This window comes from Pinus tabuliformis, chromosome 7, assembly GCF_031772625.1.
Source record: "Pinus tabuliformis cultivar Carrire ecotype Pingquan chromosome 7, CPIR1, whole genome shotgun sequence".
Lineage (NCBI taxonomy): Eukaryota > Viridiplantae > Streptophyta > Pinopsida > Pinales > Pinaceae > Pinus > Pinus tabuliformis.
Genome location: NC_142293.1, coordinates 1,225,040,989 through 1,225,057,749, shown reverse-complemented (window position 1 = coordinate 1,225,057,749; position 16,761 = coordinate 1,225,040,989). Strand labels below are relative to the sequence as shown.

The window sequence follows — 16,761 nt, the reverse complement described above, 5'->3', positions numbered from 1 at the left end:
ACTGTAACCCATTTTATTATCACTTTGTTAGTCAATGTATTTAGTTAAGGACAATGTCTTTTTTAAAGACTTCTTGTAGTTAATACTGACAAAATCAATTCCTCTAATGTTTACTTGATATGTGAAGTCTAGCATGGAAAATTGAATACAAGTTTGCAAATTTGGGGCATATGTAGTACTTGTACGCTACCAGTACTCTTTTGGGGTTTAAGTTTTTGTTGTGGTTTTGGTTTGTTTAGCATTGTTGTAATTTAGATTGAAAGTAAATGCCAAGTTTTGTACATTTTCCAACAAATCAATGTCATGTTGTGTCATGCCCATAGAAGTTGGTACTGGGTAAATATTTCCTTGAATTTTTATAAGTGTGTGCCATGTTTTATTCTTTTTTTTCAATGTGACTACCTGAACTCATAGTATTGGATAATGATTTAATTTTTAAACCACGTTTTGATATACATTAAGAAAGACATATATATGATCTACTAACACCACTGTATATGAGGTGAACTATAACACGATATACTTGTGAAGTTTTAGTTACAATATTGTTGAATATAATCCATCCATGGAAATGGGGCCAATCTTGTCCAAAGTGTATGAATCACTTGGGCATCCACTAGGCTTGTGGACTACTTTTGGTTAATTTTCGTTTTGAAATGGTGAATACAGTTGTAATATGTAACTATTGTCTGGATGGGTAAGCACTTCCTTTTTCTCGTTTTGGGAATTGGATCTATGGTTTTGGTTTTTTTCTTTTTAAGATGTAAATTTAACCTATCATCACATCAAAGTCAAATCCAAATTTCAAGCAACAAATATGAAATCAACACGAAATCATATGGGAGTAAACCTTTTTTAGCCTAGAGGAAGGAACCATAACCAAAGATAACCGCAGCCCAGTGCCAACACAGGTTTTGGTTATAATTTTATCTGAAAAATTGCAAAGTGATGTGAATAAAGATACTTGAACATTTCTAAGGAGAGGTGAGCGTTGATCTTAGAACTATAAACTGCTTCTTGATTTCCTGGATTCTTCACCCAAAATAATTTGACATCGTATATTGGATATCCTACATTTTCTGAGATAAGTCTACTCATAAGATTTTTTAGCCCTAGTGATTTACCTTTCTTCTTTGACAAAACTACTTGATGCAATGCTTCTTTGAAATTGCAGCTTGTTTTCTCTTACTATGATGCCTTTCAAGATTATCTTTGGAGTATTATACAGGACGAATTATTTACTCTTCAGATTTGTTTGTTTCCTATCCAATAATTGAGACTTAACATAATCCCAAGTGTTTATAGTGGTTCTAGCCTCCTCCAGTGATTCTAGTCTCTTAGATTTCAATTTTTGCATCATAAGTGCTGCAAATCATATTTTGCAGGGTCAAGCTGTAAGTTCTTCGACCTTTTCAATTCACTACATTTGTTTTTGCAAAAAATATATTAATTTCCTTGCATGGGGTTTTACCTAATTATTTTCAAATCATTCCATGAATAAGATGTCATGCTCTCTGGTGGCTCTGATGCTACAATTATTCCAATTGGTAAGTTCACTTGGGATTTATTATTGAACCCACTATTGTCATTTTTTCTTAAATAGCTCATGCTTGTTACTGGGAAATCTAGTGTCTATTCATAACTGCTAATCCCACTAAGATGGGTAGCTATCTTAGAAACAAACAAACTAAAGTCACTTGTTTTTCCTTTATGAGAGAGAGATGAGAAAGAAGCAGAGAGTACCAACCTCAGTCTTTTGCTTGGCTCCTTGCTTGTTTCCTTTCCCCTTTGACAGAATCTCGCCACTGCTTCCTTACTTGTTCCGCTTCAAAGAGCACCTGTAGAGTCACAACAACATAATACCATCAAAGCATAGAGATCTATCACTGTAAACAATATAGGATCAGATATATATTGACCATACAAATGCATATATCAACACAATATTCAGAGATACACAAGAATATGGAGGAAAACTCAAATAGCTTTATTGATGAAAGTAGTAGAAGAGAGGATTACAACCACTTGGTCTGACCCAGTGCCATCCTCCAAGCTTGAAAGCCCTCTTCACCTCATACAAGGCAAGATCACCCAACAATGCCTTCAAAGATAAACCAACAGCACCTCTTTGCAAGTTACCAAATTCCAATATCTGGATCTCCAGGATGAGGGATCCATATATAGATATTTGCAGGGGGGTGAGTCAGCTTCTGGGATTTTGATTAGTGTCATATCTCTGATAGTTCTTGGTTCCACTTGGAGATTTCATGATCTCTTACTCGTCCTTGGGAAAATTCAGGGAGGCAAGTGTCAAATGAATAGTTTCTAGAAGATTCTCAGGGTCTCCACCTAGCAAACTGCTTGTGCCATTTGTCTGCTCTCGCTCATCGCACCCTACAAAAGGGCTTTCTAGTATGCATCACACTTTTTGCATGTGGCAGGTGAGATGCATCACACCCTTTGCTCTGGGTAGTCTGTATGGTCCTGTTTTGACCAATTCTTAGTGGTTTTTCATGGAGAACTTCTGGGAGATTATGTAATCAACTGACCTTGCTCCTTTAGGGTATGAAACAACACTTTTAGGGAATTACAACCCCTTGGTTTAAGGACATATGTGATTGGGGTTGAAGTTCCCAAATATGTCTATAATAGTTGCCCCCTAAAGCATGAGGCCGTAAATCTTTTGATGTCGAGTAAAATGCTTTATAATGAGGATCTGAGGTTTTTCAGACTGGAAAGTGACCTATAATAAGATACAATACAATACATTATATTCATAATATTTTCATGATCTGGCTGAGGCAGGCATTCCCATGCTCAGCTTGATAAATTTATTTTCATGTACATAGGACAGACAACTGTCTGTGTGCAGACTGATGATTCTGGTAGAGCCATCATCCCTTAGTTTGGATGATTATCTATGCAGCAATGATGTACATTTGATGTATTTATTTTCCTGAATATATCGTAGCCCGAATGGATGAAACTAGATCTGAGGTCTTCAAAACTCGTTCAATCTTCACCCAAAAGTACAAGTTGATCCATGTGAAAAAGATGTTTTGATGTCAAGCATGGAAGGACATCGCCTGATTACCAGCCAATGATGTAAGCTGTTAACAGGCGCGAGAGGAATCACCGATGATGATGATGACCCTCAAGGTACTGCAGTATAATTCGCTTGGTGTGAATCCATGAGTCAATGTCGAACACCATGCAAACTCTTTCGGTCGAAGGCCATTAATGTAAACCTGTCGCTGGAAGTGAGAAACTTGCCATTGAGGCATGCAAGCTTCAAAGTACTAAAAGGATTTTTCCTAGGTCGGCTTCTTGGATAATGAGCTGATGTCGACAAGAAGTGACCCATTGTAGGAGGGCATTGATGGATCCCACATCTATGACATGGAACGAAGCAAATGATTTTGTAGAGGTGAAAACGATCTGATGATACAAGCTTCAGGGTGGCGGTCATGAAAGAATGAAGTGTGAAGGTATTGCAACGGATGAGACACAAGCTAAGTAGGTGAATTCTCTAAGCGACTTCTCTTGAACATATCGGCGACACTGAAATGGATTGGTAGCATTAACCCCAAAAGTGGGTGGTACGGTGGACCAATGGTGATATGACTGGTGAACGGAATAACCCAACCCGACTCAATCATGGTGATGGAGTGAAAGTGTCATGTTCAAGAGTGACCTGCTACCAATAAAGCTTCTTTAAGTTTTCTTCCCAATTTTCCCCAGTCATTTCTGACCATTAGCTCTTTATTTTTGTCAAGCTTGAGGAGGATAACATATGCTTGTTCTATAATTTTCCCTTCGGGCAAACCTGTCGCTATGTTTTAACGAGCTTATCGACAGGGAAACTCGTTCTTGTCTGAATGGACAAGTTTTTTGCTATTGTTTTAATGAGTTTAACGACAAGGATAACTCGGTTCTTTTCAATTTTGGAGAGTCTAAAAAGAGATGGAAAGGAAGACTCCAATATTCCTTTTTCGTAGTATAATCCCTTAAGTCCAAAAAAGTATAAAACAATGTGAAAGGGATGACTTTTCGATAGTTTTAACGAGCCGAACAAGAAAAACACTCGATATTTTTGTGTAATAATCCCTCAGGTCCAAAAATATTAAAATCTAGAGGAGGGATGGCACTTCCAATCACTTTAACGAGCTGGAGAGGCCAATTTCTCGGCAATCTTTTCATGTTTTACGAGTCAGATGAAAAGAGCTTAAAGGAGACTCGTTTTTGAGGAACGAGTGATATTTTGGGTAGCAGCTAGTTCCAGGTGAGAGTTGGAACTTTCCAATCACGACAATGTTAAGAAGATGGCTAACAGAATCACTCATCGTAATTGTTCCTCAAAAGGGGTAAACAATAAAATGGAGGCAAATAATCAGCTAAAACAGAGTGGAGGTGATAGTAAGAACATGACCAAGGCTCAAGAAGCTGATGATAAAGCATTCACAATAGTTATTTAGTGGAAGTGGGTTCATTTTTTAATGAGCTTAAACTCTGGTGGAACATATACTTATTTCTAGGTTTAATTTTTAACGAGCTTGAACTTTGCGTAAAACTACTCGGGATAATGGTCATTGATATTCGATTCACGTTAACACTATGTTCTTTTGACGGTCGTACTACCTATTCAATTGCTCCATCAAACTGATTAGAAATGAGGACATATGCTTGAAAAATGAGTTAAGAAACTAATACCCTACTTCAAATTACGTGAAAGGTAACTTAAAAATAGTTTTTTACCCCTCATTTTACCATTTCATTTGGAGTTGTGACTGTTGGAGCTCTGGAGTTGTTTTCCCCCTTGATTTTCACCAGCTGATTTCAGGAGATCTGTGGATGATTTTTGGCGCTGTCTGGACCATGTGGGAGCTAAACTTGAGCTCCTCAATTGCATTCTTTCCTTTTTGAATTCTGAGCATGTTTTCTTGCTTTTCTGGGCCCTTGGGGTTTTAACATTTCGTTCTGCCCCCATCGCACCTAGTATACATCGAAAGGTGCGATGTATCCTAGGCTGGCCACTGGCCAGTTAGGATGCATCTCACCTAGTACACAGCTAGGGTGCAATGGGCGCAAGGAGGAAAACCTTTGCACTGATTTTTCATGGAAAGTTTGCCTGTTTTTTGCCAAATCAGGATCCTAATTCTTCTCTTGTTTTCTTTTCAAAGATTCATCGGAGCAAAAACGATTGTTACATGGCATGAAAATGAGCATGAAGAAGAGGACATGGTTACCCTACATGATCCGGGTACGGTAACTACATTGCGCAACTGTGGCTTGCTCAAGTTATTCTGCATGTCTAGCATGAGGTAACAAATCAACTTGTTGCAATATTTCGTTGATGCATGGGATCCTACCAACCAATTGTTCCAGATAAGGGGAAAATCCATCCCCATGACTATTGAGGACATCTACTTTTTGACCAATTTATCGAGGCGTGCCACCCCTCTCTCATTATCAGGTTCTGCCCGTGGGGTGAATCTGTGAGGGATTATATTCGCTGATACTGTAGAGAAGGATCTCAGCTGAGCAGGGACGGCAAGATCAGCATCCAAGATGTCACAGACCAGTCCTTGAGGACTATTTTATTGACCTTTTCTAGATTGGCTGGTAGCGCGGCCCTTCACTTGGCCAACAGGTCCTATATGCAGTACGTCTTGGAATGCCTCGAACCCAAGGTATTCAACTGGTGTGATGCAGTACTTCCAGTGATTAATGAATAGCCTACCAAGGTGAACAATGGAAGATCTAAGAACTTTGGCTATGATTCTATTCTGACCACTTTCGCCTTGGAGAGGATCCCACTAATGCAGCCCCAATACATCTCACTTGGCCTACCACCACCGACTGAGCCACGGATGCAGAGATGGGTCGACCTTATGGCCAGACATGCTGTTCAATCATAGGTTTCATTCTCTGATGCTTTATTTGAGTGGTTCATCCGTCAGCAGATGGCTTATGTCGAGTATCCATATGTTGTGATGGACTTTTGGGGTGACCCAGATTTGGTGCTGTCGGCTGGCAAGCAGTGGGATGTTATAGGTGAAAATGTCTGACCATATCTCATTTTATTGTTTTTATAATGTTCTTGTGTTTTTAAATATTTATCAGGACTAATCAAAACTCATGCTTATGCAGATAGCGGGCCAATGCGACCAGCAGTACACCTGAGAGCAGCAGCTGCCGTTCCAGTAGGAGAGGCTGTAGGGAGGGCCATTCTTCGCAACCTGGATGTATCCGAGACCCTTGCAGTGTTGCAGGATCAGATCAAGGGTCTCACTCTTGGTATTCCAGACGTGAGGACCGATGAGCTACCTCTGAGATTACAGCACCATACCACTGGCGTGCTGAGACGATGGACTAGGCTCTTGCGCATGATTGCACAGGCGGTGACTAGTTATCACCAGCACCATTAGATTAGGGTGCCCCCTTGCATTTTGAGTTTTTGGGTCATATGACCAATTTTGTCCTAGACACAGAACACTATGTACAAACTATAAACAGTTATATATATATATATATATATATATATATATATATTTGATTTTCGGAGCTTTATTTTGGTTAAGTTATATGATCCTGATGTAGTTATTGATAAAATGCTTTTCTTTTACAAATGTTGCAAATGTCTATCTAACACATAATTTGCTAATGAATCGGTTAATGTGTTTATGATTCTAGAAATATATTGATATTGAATAGAATCGAACTACCTTTCCGAAATCTTGACCCTTAGGAACATGCGATAGATAGCTGGATTCTGAACGGAATAGATGCCTGTAAGCTATAGAATGACGAGCTATGAGTCTAGCATGACAACAAGTCGGCGTATGCCATGTGCGATGGCATCAGAGAGGAGTTCTATCAATGCACTATATTCAGTGATGTTGTTCATTGATTGACCAATACACACCCCTCTGAAACTCACTAACTCACCGCTTGGATCAAAGATGGCCCAAACTGCAGAAGATAAGTTCTACGTACTACAACTCACCCCGTCGGTGTAGCCAACAAATGATTCCAATGGGTTCGACATCTGCAACAAAATGCAAAGGTGGATTACCTAACCAAAACTATCACTCTTAACGAAAACAAAAATGTAAAAAAAGCATATGAAGAGGTTACCATGCCGAGTCAAGCATAGTAATGCTTTAGGTACAACCCATTTCGGGGTTGTGACAGTGGAATCCCATCATAATCTACTATCTCATAGGCTTCTTTTGCTAATGCACGTTTAACATCGTAGGGACCCATCCACAAAGACTGGAACTTACCTGCTCCCAATTTATCGGATTCCTGACCGTAAAGCAAGACCAGGTCACCTCTGAGAAAATGCGGGGTTTGACATTCTTGTCAAATTGTGCTTTAACTCGTTTCTTATGTGCTTCCTTAGCCAACGTGGCATCATGATGGGTTTCATCCAATTGGATTAACTCTAAGAAACGAGCCTCTTCCTCTGAAGTTCCAGGGAGGAGGTCAACTGCGAGCTTGAGAGATGAAATTTCGCACTGAACTGGTAAGAATGCTTCTAGGCCATACACCAGCTAAAAGGGTGTAAATCTGGTCGCATTTCTTACTGATGTCCAGTATGCCCACAAGGCTGAGTACAGGATTCGGTGCCAAATCCTTTTATGGACTCCAATCATCCTTTGCAACATGTGTTTCAGGACTTTGTTGATCGCCTCAACTTGCTCGTTAGCTTGCAAATAATACGGAGTAGAGCTATCGTGGGACAGTGCTAATTTGGCAGCCAATTCAACCATCATGTGAGTGCAGAAATGCGATCCATGATCTGTGACTATGGCTTGTGCAACGCCAAACCAGGAGACTACATGATTGAAAAAGAAAAGTGGGGCCGTTTTGCCGCTATTGTTTAATGTAGACATCACCTCGGCCCATTTCATAAAATAGTCAATTGCGACTATGATATAACCATGCCCCCCGGCCGAGGTGGGGTTACATTGCATGAAATATATGCCCCATTTGGCAAATGGCCCAACAGAAACTACTGGATGTAGAGGTGCGGGTGGTATTGTAGTTTTGCGGTCAAAGATTTGACAACCATGGCAACTTCTAACTGTGGTTATGCAATCTTTGAACATTGTTGGCCAGAAGTATCCTGCTCATAAAATCTTTTGTGCCGTAGCATAACCAGATTGATGCCCCCCACACACGCCTGAATGACAATCATTCAGGACTTTTTCGGCCTCCTCATGGGTGAGGCACCTTCACAGAACTGTATCAACACCACGACGGTAAAGCATATTACCGACGATCATTTAGTCTATTGCTTGGTATCGAGTACGTCGTTGTTCTAAGCGAGAGGTATTAGACCTATATGTTTGGGTTTGGAGTTAAACGATTATATCTCCATACCACGGATCACTTGAAGATATCAAAAACAAAGATTCATCCACGATTGTTGCTTTGGATGTTGAATCGTTGGACGATGATGGGAAGTCACATAGTAACTCCGTGAAAACTAGAGCTTTCTTTGATTTGGATTTTATGAATTCCATATCAAACTCTTGCAAAATTGCTATCCACTTCAAATATTTTCCCCCAAGCAACTGTTGCAACAAGATGTAAGTCATGGGGTTGCAATCTGACAAAATGGTAGTTTTTTGAAAGAGAACATAGTGTCGAAATCTCTGTATTTCTTGAATAGCTATGAGAGCCATCTTTTCAACATAGGAGTACTTGCTTTCTGTATCATTTATGTTTTGACTTAAGTAATAACCAGGATGTTCGATTCCATTGTCTTCTTGAACTAAAACCATTGCGATGGTCGTATCTACCACAGCCAGATACAGGTTAAAGTCTTTTTGATAATCAGGAGCGTACATTAATGATGTTTTTATTAGGGATTCCTTTAGAGCATCAAAGGAAGCTTGCGCGACCTGATCCCAATTGAAGGGTACTTCTTTCTCAAGAGACGCGTATAACCTTTAGCAAGTTCCGCGTAATTTAGAATGAACCTCCTCATAAAGTTTGCTTTCCTTTGGAGTTTCTGAATCTGAAGCAAATTTGAAGGTGGAGGCAAATCGATGATTTCCTAAACCTTGCATGTGTCGAGATGAATTCCGTCCTTTGAAACTACGAAGCCAAGTAAACGACCAGAACCGACGCAAAACACACACTTGTGTGGATTGAGTCTTATTTTGTAGCGTTGGCAACGTAGAAATATTTCTCTCAAATGCTGCAAATGATCGGTCTGCTTTCGCGAGTGAGCTGGAAGATTGTCGAGGTATGGTTGAACAATGTTCTTGATGTCATGGAAGGCATAATTCATTACCCTCTGAAAAGTTGCCCCTATGTTCTTTAAACCAAAAGGTAGCTTACAATACGCAAATGTGCCCCACAGACAGATAAATGCAGTCTTCAACTGGTCCTATGGGCAGATATTTATTTGATTATACCTAGAAAATCCATCCATAAACGAAACGATTTCCCATCCGACGCATTCATCAATTATCTGGTCGATGAAGGGTGTAGGGTAGTTGTCCTTTAGACATGCTTCATTTACATCCCTGTAATCGATGCACACTCTAATTGTTCCTTGCTTTTTCATCACAGGAACAATGTTCGATATGAACTGGGTAAATGAAACTAGCATGGAGAAGTTTTTCAACTTTTGCCTTGATGGCAACGGCTTTCTTTGGGTGCACCTACCGAAGCCATTGTATTACTGGTTTGACATCTGGATACATCTTAATTTTGTGTTCAACTATGCTTGAGTCAATTCCTACCATTTCTTCATATGACCATGCAAAGACATCTCTGAACTTGCGAAAGAGAGCGTAATATACTTCCAGTTCTGAAGAAGAACAAGATTTGCCGACATGAATATTTTCTACAACATTTGGTTTGGTCAAGATATTTATGGCGATAGTTTCTTCAATATTGGATAGATTTCGCTCGAAATCCACCATATTTATAGTATTTGATAGAAAATAAAAAACTGATGGATTATTAAGGTCGTTGAAGTAATCTTTGTTGCAATCCGGAAGATGGGAACGATGGTGGTAATCTTCCCATGGTGCCCCATCTATGTTCATTGACTAAACAATTCCTTCGTCCATTGAATGTACATAGTTTTACCAGGAAATCTAGTGTTTATTTAGAACTGCTAGTCCCACTAACATGGGTAGCTATCTTAGAAACAAACAAACTAAAGTCACTTGTTTTTCCTTTACGAGAGAGAGATGAGAAAGAAGCAGAGAGTACCAACTTCAATCTTTCGCTTGGCTCCTTGCTTGTTTCCTTTCCCCTTTGACAGAATCTCGCCACTGCTTCCTTACTTGTTCCGCTTCAAAGAGCACCTGTAGAGTCACAACAACACAATACCATCAAAGCATAGAGATCTATCACTGTAAACACTATAGGATCATATATATATTGACCATACAAATGCATATATCAACACAATATTCAGAGATACCCAAGAATATGGGGGAAAACTCAAATAGCTTTATTGATGAAAGTAGTAGAAGAGAGGATTACAACCACTTGGTCTGACCCAGCGCCATCCTCCCAGCTCGAAAGCCCTCTTCACCTCATACAAAGCAAGATCACCCAACAATGCATTCAAAGAGAAACCAGCAGCACCTCTTACCCAAGATAAGATGGGATTTCCTTAGCAGTAGGTCTTTGCAAATTACCAAATTCCAACCTCTGGATCTCTGGGATGAGGGATCCATATATAGATATTTACAGGGGGGTGAGTCAGCTTCTAGGATTTTGATTAGTGTCATCTGTCTGATAGTTCTTGGTTCCACTTGGAGATTTCATGATCTCTTACTCATCCTTGGGCGAATTCAGGGAGGCAAGTGTCAAATGAACAGTTTCTAGAAGATTCTCAGGGTCTTCGCCTAGAAAACTTCTTGTGCCATTTGTCTGTTCTCACTCATCGCACCTGTTAGTGTCAATCTTTGCAGCCTTCCTCCAGTGATAAAACATGCTCTTACAAAGTGATTTTAAGGTGTCAAGGTCAAATTTTATCATTTCAGTGAGTCTTCAAGTAAAATTTGGTCACTAGGCATTAGGTCTAGCGTTTTCTTTCACTCCTTTCAAGGTTGTCCAAATTTCGGTCTATGTCACTATTCAACTGAGTCTACCATCATTCAAAGGGTTTTCATCATCATGTGCGGTTCCAATGGGTCATTTTACACCTTGTTCATGCTTCAACTGCGCCTAGGTAAGGTCATTTCCCTCTCCTAGGGTTTTGAAGGAAATTTCTTTTCGACGGTCAAATCATCTACAAAACTTGTATCCTGATGTTCATCCACCTTCCCCTATCCTTAATGTACCTTATTAAACATTTCCCATCACTGAGATCCCCCAAATTCGTCATTTTCACACAAACCCTAGTTTCTCGCTACAAACCCTATTTTCTAGGCTAGGCCTACGTTTTTCCCTTTTGGACCCCTTCCCCTCACTCAATTTTAGAGATTACACTTTCCCCTACTTCTTAACATCCCTCCCTACTTCCCAAAATTTCCTCAAGAATTTATAAGCTACCTATCCTCTTCGTTTCACTTCATTTCAACAAATCTCTTGTTCCACACATCGGGGTAGTTTTTACTCAAATGATATTTCTGAGCAAGGAAAGATGAATTTGGAAACTCGGAGAGAGTTTTTTGTCCAAAACAGGCCAAGGAATAAAAACCTACTTCAATTTTTACACAGGTGTCATGGTTTTATAGAAATTGCAAAAATACAATCGCTTGAGGAGAATTGATGCACCTCTGAAGTGACCTTGGGAAAATCAAGCTTTCTCCTAGATTTCTTGGCCAAATAACTTGATTGATGAGTCAAATGATAACTATACACAAATATATTTCGAATGAGCTATCATGATCTCAATTTGGAGTTCAGTAAGGCATTCAAAAGTTGACTACAACAAAACTCTTCCTTTAGGCAACCTCATTTGGCACATTTTGACCAGTCTTGGGAGATTTGATTTTCGATAGGGAAAATAAACTCCAAATTGAAATATTATAGGTTGGATGGAAATTAGACTCAAATACCTTTCCAAATAGCTATCCTGCACCCAATTTTGACACCGGAAAGGCCTCCAAATGTCTCCTCGAAAACGCACGATGCACTGGGAAGGCGCGGTGCATTGGGAAAAAATTTCTAGTGTAAATTTACACTGGCGCGGCGCACTGGGAAGGCGTGGCGCATTGGGCTAAAAGGCTTGAAATTCATTGAAATATTCCTCCAAATTGAAAATTATTCATTCCACAAGTAGGTAGAGCCTCCATTTTTGTGTTTCATCCAAGTTTGTGCTACGATATGGTGGTTGATGGATGGTAATGGTTCAAACAAAAACTCAAACCCTATGATGCCAAAATCTTCACATGAAAGTTGTTGTTTAGGGTTTTCACCAAATTCATTCCCCCATCCCATTTCTTCCTTATTTCCATCATTCCTAAGTTTCGCTACTCCCTAAAAACATCAAACCCCTATCCCAAGTTCTCTGTCCCAAAATTCTCAATTTCCAAAACCCTAACCCTAACCCTACCAAAACTCTCCTAACCCTATAGATAAAACCCCTCAAACCCTCCTACATTTACCTAATAAAATTTGTCCCAATAGTCCCTAATCCCTCACTATTTTTCCCTCCCCTTACTGTCCCTCATGTCATTGTTTTCTTTTGGTGACAAAGGTCAAGTAAATCATCAAAGGCATTACAAGACAATGTGACATATCAACACCTATTTGTCCACCAGTCGACATGACATCTAATTCGTCATATAATCATGAAGAAGAGATACATAGTGATTCGAAAAAAGAGGTACATGCACCAAGGAGGCCTCATAGAGGTGGCAAAACATCCGTGAAGACCAACAGGCTGCCCAAAGAAGCCTAAATGAGAGGACACCCATTCAGCAGGAGATAGAGGCTGATCGAGAGATTTGGCTCGAGAGAATCAACATCCACTTAGAAAAGTTGTTGGCAAAAGAAAACAAGGACAATTACATGCTCAGGCACATGAAAAACCATTATTGGGCATGAAATCATGTTTGCAAGGCACGAATAAGGAATTTAAAGGCAAACCTAAGGAAGGCATCAAAAAGGCAAAAGAGGCAAAAAGAGCATGATAGACTCCAGATATTGGCTGAGGTAATGCTTGGCCCACCATAGCTCTTGATGAAGAAGCTCCAGCCCGAATTTCAATAAATTTGGGGCATTTTTGGCATTTTGACAAATTTTGCACTAAAAAACAGGGTTTTTCTCCCTGTGTGTCGCGCCACATGGCACGCGCTTTTGCAAGGGAGCTCCAAATTGCAAAAATTTTATATTTCTAAATTTTTCATGGAAAATCAGGGATGCTGGTGCATGGCCAAGAAATTTGGGCAAGTTTTGAGTCCTCAGGAGGTCAAAAACACCCACAAAATGACCTTTCTGCCCCTATTTTGACACACAGGAAGCAGTCTTGGGCGATTGAAGTTTTGGAGTGGTAAATGACGTCCAAATTGAAAAATTCCACTTGGGTTCGAAATTATACAGGTATTTCTTTCCAATGAGCTATCTTGGGCTCAATTTGGACTTCAGGAAGTGCCTCAAACTCAACCTCAAAGTGACGTGACGCATAGAGAAATTGGCGCGGCACACAGAGGATTTTTGCTCAATTTTTCATCTTCCAGCTCAGAAATTCGGCCAGTTTGACTAGTTTTGCTTTTTGATGTAATTTTTGATCTATATTGATGTAATTGGATAAACATGATGTAATTTTGGCACTTATTTACTTGTTCTAGAGGATTCATTCACTAACGAGTGAAAATTTAATGAATGAATCAGTTTCCTATCTTATAGAGGCAAGTTGTTTTGATTACCTAGATTTTAGTGCTTTGTTTAGAATTGGTTGAAACAGCTCCTAGAATGATGAGATCGACCCCTAGAGGCAAGGGAATGGTTTGGGATAGTCTATATCATGTAATTCCTAAGTCATTTTCAGGGTTGGAAACTTGGGATTGCTTTGGCATATCATTGTACATTCTATCTCTGTATTTTTGGCTAAGGAAAGACCAGGGTTTTGCAGCACTGTTTGGGATCCATGTGGCTTTATGTTTTTGATGGTGTGCTTCTCTAAGTAATTGTAAGTTCATTAGTGTTATGTGTATCATTTTCCTGTCTTTTCTTCTGAGTTTTAACAAATGAGTGATTAAGGTGGAATCCATTAACTATTATGCTCTGCCTTTGAATTTGTTTAAATTTCCATGTTTTCATATATTTAGGGAGAATTCTTGAGACTCTCTTGCTCCCCTTAGCTCCTCACCAGTCTGATCTATCCATTCACTCAATTTAAAGCTTCAAAACGATTGCCTTCCTTGCCCTAATCAGAACTCTGCAGAAACTGTGCCTCATCCCCGGACCCAAATTTGCCTTTCCCTATTTCCAACACAAAACCCTCAAAAACTCAAATCAAATCCTTTGCACTTCATACCTAGCCTAAAATCAGTTGCTAAATCAGTCATCTCCAGCCCCATTGATTATCTTTCGTTGAGATTGACCCAGAGAGAGCCCTCTCCTGTCCTCGTAGGGCTAGCTACGAGGCTAAGCGTGGTTTGATGTGGACCTGGAACCTTGCCTTTTCAGCCTGAGGCAAATCTAGGCTCTAACAGCACCCTACAGAAGGGATTTCTAGTATGCATCACACTTTTTGCATGTGGCAGGTGAGATGCATCGCACCCTTTGCTCTTAGCAGTCTGTATGGTCCTGTTTTGACCAGTTTTGAGTGGTTTTTCATGGAGAACTTCTGGGAGATGATGTAATCAGCTGACCTTGCTCCTTTAGGGTATGAAACAACACTTTTAGGGACTTAGAATCCCTTGTTTTATGGACATATGTGATTGGGGTTGCAGTGCCCAAATATGTCTATAATAGTGCTTATCTTCAATTTTATGTGGTTACCTATCCCTTGGAACATATTATTGAGAATTAAGCTTATTCTAGCCAACTACGAGTGATTAAGTCTTGAGTGTTTTTTTTAAGAATTTTCTTCCAATAAAGATCATATAATATTTGATACCAAGCTTGAGAGGAAAGTGTCTCTCCATGTGTTTGAATTAACTTATGGTATATAATGACAAAGCTCAAGATTTGTGTTATTAGTTTTGCAATATATACCAGCTATTTGGGATGCATTTTAGCATGCATAATTGTCACCTTCCAATATGTACTTTAAATGCACTTAATTGGTGTCTAATTTCTTTTGAATGGAAACTATTGTTTGATCTTGAAGTGGAGCTCATATGTGATTGTTACAAGTGTGGGAGGATTTGTAGCTTGCAAAGCATTATCACAAAGAAATGAAGATCCTACAAAAGCATCTCGTCCTTGGGATGTGGTATTGTTATTTTCTTCTTGCTTCTTTATTCTATATTTTGTAACTTGTGAATTGATTATTATAATATATATTGTCTTGTTTTTTGTCCCATGGATATTTATTGTCTTGTTATTCTATCAATTTAAACTTTAAATACAGTTTCCAAGTTATTGATATATCATATAATATTTTACCTTACAGGATCGTGATGGATTTGTTATGGGAGAGGGAGCATGAGTTCTTCTTCTGGAAGAATTAGAACATGAAAAGGTACAACATTTTTTCAGAGAGGACATTGAACAAGTAATCTAGCTTGTGTTTTGAGAATTAAACAATTTGTATTTTAATATTAGCATTATATAATTTGGAGTTTTCACTTTTGATGATTTTACCAGAAAAGGGGAGCAAATATCTATGCAAAGTTTCTTGGAGGAAGTTCTACTCCTGATGCATATCATATGACAAATCCTCATCCAGAAGGTATAGGATGTCCAACACTTATTTCAATGTTCGTAAGCATCTTGTTAAAAAGCATTCTTATTGACCTGATGGGATATTTTTAGGTATTGGAGTTCTTTTATGCATGGAAAATGCTTTACGTCAAGCAGGGGTAAGAAGATAAAATGTTAATTATGTCAATGCTCACACAACATCAACTAAAGTTGGTGATTTGAAAGAGTAACAAGCCTTGATTCATTGTTTTGGATAGAACCTGAGGTACCTATCTTAGTTTTGTTAAGTGTGTGCTCCTTTGACTTTGTTTCCCATGTGTTCGCGGTTTAACAAGCATTTTAATTCAACTTTTATATATTCAAATGAGGTAGGATGTTTGTTTTTTCAGCTCAAGCTGAATTCTACAAAATTGATGATTGGACACTTGATGAGGGCATCTGGTGTTGTAGAAGTTGTAGAAACTCTCCAGGTAAACAAGCCTATTTTCAACCACTTATATCTGGTGCAATAAATTCAAGGATAAGATATTCGTGTCTGGATAAATTTCTTCAATGCAACATTTAATTTAGTGGGTATAATATTCAATGCAGAGTGGAAATACAACCAATAACCACTCCAAGGAAAATCTTCTTGTATCAAGGGATATTTGTTCTCCATGGAAAATCAATGTCAATAGACTATAGGCCATCATACGCATAGTATACCCCATACTATCTCATAGAGTATGATATGTTTGGATCCACCACTTATAATCTGTAGTGGCATTATTGTTCATTGTTAGTGGATAAAGCTGGTTGCTAGCTAGATTCGCGGGCATGAATCCTCATTTTGATATGCATGTCTAAATTTAGTATGAGGAAAACAAAAGTTATCTTCTATCAAACAAAGAGGTGAATTTATAATATTTTCCTAAAGAGATTTTATGCCAAACAATGTTTGTGATTATTATGACCATTTTCTCT

General features: G+C 39.0%; 1 pseudogene; it reads left to right on the top strand.

Moving 5' to 3' along the window:
- The first annotated feature begins 693 nt into the window (after positions 1-693).
- LOC149251799 (3-oxoacyl-[acyl-carrier-protein] synthase II, chloroplastic-like) overlaps positions 694-16,761 on the top strand; it is a 156,515-nt pseudogene continuing 140,447 nt past the window's right edge.